We start from the raw sequence: 4,022 nt of genomic DNA, 5'->3' as shown, positions 1-4,022 counted from the left end.
AAATCCCCTCGTGAGCTCTAAACTCTTTTTAATCATCCCGACAAGCTCCACTATTCTGTTACTTAATCCGTTTAATTAGCCGAGTTGTATAAAAGCGAACTCCTTTCGAGTAACGAACAGTCGTAAAATTTGACACCCGAGAAGAAATTGCACTAAAGGTGGGCTCCCAGCCTCGTTGCATCGAAGGAACGGCCCGAATCCAGCTTTTACCTACAAACGTACGTACGTATGTATCCCGCCTTAATTGTTTTGTAGCTGCTTCTTTAGTGCTCATTAATGAAATTGCATTAAGATTGCCTCTGGTCTTGCGAGAAATACATTTTTATGACGTTGTCCCAAAAAGTTTCAATTTCTCCAGAATTTAAAGATTATTTGAGTTCTTTTCCCAACAGTGTTCTTCCACCATCGACACAATTCCCAACGCAATCTATACCACGAAACCAACCAATGAACAAAACCAACCATGGCGGTGTAAAACACTTTCCTTTCCATCTCGTAAAACTGAATGGGATGAGTTTCGGTTGAAAATTTAAGGGATATTTATCCCAGTTTGGATTCTATTGTAAGTGAAAGACTTTCTCCAGAGGGTTCGTTGCTGCCATATTGTAAAACTTGTGTTGTTTACTTTGACTGGCTTTTCGGATAGAATTTATCAGTCAAATACATATGTATGTAGGTACATATTAGAGTGTCATTTTGCCCAATTTTAAAAATGTGTACTGCTAGTCGATTACTTGAAGACTTTTCGCCTAATCACGCACGGAAATTATTTTGCTCTTGCTAAAAATATGATCTTTCAGGTAGGATCCCACCCTTCAAAATTTGAAGACAACGGAACAGACATCCTCATAAATTTTTCCCTTTGGATAAAACCTCTACTGGGTATTTTATTATTACTGAATTCAAACGGCCACCCAGACCCAGATGGAACCACGCATTCGCATACATGCAATCCTATAATTTCAAGAAACTGTTATTTCCCATCCGTACATATACCCTCATCTGGGAATGGTTGTGTTGTGTCTGTACGTGCGTTGCAATAACATAAAACAAAATGAGTGCCAAGTCTAAATAAGGAAAGGTAAAGAAAGGTAACCCAAAAAGATGGAGGTGGAAGAGCAATAGAATACAATTTCAATCCAGACGAAGGACCAGACCCATCAGCTTCCAGCCAAACCTGGAAGAAGAGACAACAACGCGAATTCAATTTGCGAAGACAATCATGATCTTTTGTAAAGTGGTTGGTTCTTCTACGAGGATGTTTACTACACATAAGAAAAAGATCGAGCCCTTGTTTTCTACATGGAATGGAAGTGTGTCTTTTATGAGCATGAAGTGAAATGTCACCTTGCTTGACAAAGAAGTTAGGCCAACAAAAAACAATGGCAGGAGGAGGAAGAAAGTCGTATCTCAATCCAGGTGGAAATCCAATTCAGTGGTCCCAGTCCCATCTTAATTTTACATGTTGTGTTCCTCCGGGACTAGGAAAGCGCCACACGTTGTAACACATATGTCATGTAAGGCTGTAGACGTGAAGCAATCAATGTCCTAGTAAATTGATTGCTAGTTGTATGAATAATTTCTCTTTTAGTTGAATTATACGAGTACAATTGGTAGTAAAATTTGGTGCTAAAAAGTAAAAGTAAAATTGAACTATTCACCTAAAACAAAAATATGTGACGTCCTGTATCAAAAATTCCAGCGTGGTGAAAACACGCTCTTGGAAAATAATCCAACCTGCACAGTTTTGGGAGAAAGTTGGACCCAACTTTATTTCCTTAGCAGAAGCTGCATCTATCAGCGCTCGGAGAAAGCAGAATCAGTTTTACTCAATAGATGAAACCCGCTTGCTGCTCGAGCAACTCGTCTTTGTGTACAAATTCTTCCGCATATTTTTTTCTGCATTTCAATCAATTTAGGAAATCTTCAAATTTAGGAAATATAAATAATTTTGAATTTATTTCAATAATAAAGCAGTGCCATTTGTCTATCTAGTTTTAAGCCGAAAGATTCAATAATTCAGAAGGGAAGAACACTCCTTCAACAAAAGAGACGAGTGAAAGTATACCACAGCTAATTAGTATGCAAGATGATGCGTGAAAACCGGATGTGGTTGGGCAAAATGAAACCTGATCTTGTTCAATATCTGGTTAAGCCTGTCACCGTGACTTGAACAATAATTCAGACAGGAAGAATATACACCCTGATTTTCCCCCACTTTCTCCCAATAATAATTGAAATTGAGAGAATAGTTGACTTCTTTTGGGCTACGAATTGGTAAAAGTTCACCACAAATATTATATGTGCCTACTTACAACGGGGTCAAATATAAACTGATAGCACGCCCTTGAATTCATTTCTTTTCATGGCATTCTCCTATTCCCGATCGTGATCCAATCACGGTCGTTTTGTTTCATAGAAAAACATGGATCATCATCCACCATATAAAAGCATCCAACCATACACAAACCAAACCCTAATTTGATTTGATTTGGATGAAAGCAAAAGGCGTGGTGGCGTTTGAAAGTTTTTTCTTTAAAAACTGCCAAAGGAACAAACTTGTTTTCTTCCCGAGCAAATAAGTTTTGGACGGATTTGATTACAGAGCGTGTATCAGAATCAGTGCTCTCTTTCATTCAATTGAAAGAATCAAGGAAATTAAAGAGGAATTTCATTAGTCATTTTCAAAAACTTCAATCTGTTTGTGTACTACTGTGGAAAACTCAATAATTCTGAGTCTTTGAAATTGGGACTTTGTTCAGAAATTAGGGAATAGAATTATGTTATTATTGATGTTATGAAAGAAATTTATGGAATTTTTCCATATTATTTTATAGGTTAGAAATTTTGGTTTTTTCCTACTGTTAAAATGACATTTTCGTCTAGATTTAGATTGAGTGTTATTTTACTAGACTTGCTACCACCTCTCAAGTGGCCACATAATAAAACTGACTCCACGCCAGGAGTGAGCAGAGAATACTTCATCTTTATCAGTAGAACATGATTAAAATCAATTATTTGAGCATTTGGCACCGAAACTGATACTCGCTCAGGATTTTACACCACTTTCCCCATTGTGCTGAACAGTTCCAATAAAAAACACATCAATTTGTACCAATGCCAAGATATCTACGACGTGGAGATCGAATAAAGTAGCGAAATCTTACCTGGTTTAATCTGTGATAAAATTACATACACTACATTTACTGGAAAACCTCGCAAAATTTTTTTTCGAGATAAATAAGTCAGCATTTTCTCCGACCAGGAAGACATTGGATGACCAGTGAAGAATGACAGCTACGCAATACGTAGTAGGACAAAGTACTTATTACTCCTGCGAAGAAATGTAATCTAACAACACAATGCATCGAAAAAGACAAGTTCGCATCCTTTCATGTCACCAGTCAAAAAATACAATGGACGCAAGATTGTGATAAAATGACAAAAATCTAAGGTTATACGAAACCTTGAACCGCAAAAAAATACGGAAGATAATAAACTACACAACGCAATAATGTATGACGGATGTTTACAATGGAATTTTTTCACGAGTAGATTTATTTACTAGGAAATGGGACTGATTAAAAAACCTCGCGATATAAATATACCCTATACACGTGAACGATATTAAAATTATTATTTCTGTTGAATTTCGAGATTTTAATTATGCCTGGATGTCATCTAATCCTGACACGAAATAGAATAAAATAAACAAAATATTCAAGAGAGTATAAAATTCATATTTCTGTAATATCAACATTTTTCCCAAGTCCCAGTTCCTAGTAAATCTTCTTACTATTTGTAAAAATCTCGTTATAGGCTTCCAATTTCATTTATATATTTATGTACGAACTTAGACGACAGGGTTAAAATTGAATCCAATTCGCTTTCTCTGGTTAAGTTGATGATGATGTTGAGATCTTCGTCATTGTAGAAAGTTGAAGTACAATACGAAGTTAAAATCATGGGATAGATTTTTGTGTATGTACATACTAAAACATACAAAAATACAATAGAAAATT

The sequence above is a fragment of the Folsomia candida genome, unplaced genomic scaffold (genome assembly GCF_002217175.1).
Source record: "Folsomia candida strain VU population unplaced genomic scaffold, ASM221717v1 Fcan01_Sc004, whole genome shotgun sequence".
Classification (NCBI taxonomy): Eukaryota; Metazoa; Arthropoda; class Collembola; order Entomobryomorpha; family Isotomidae; genus Folsomia; species Folsomia candida.
The sequence above is the reverse complement of the archived record's forward strand: the minus strand, read 5'-3'. Positions refer to the sequence as shown.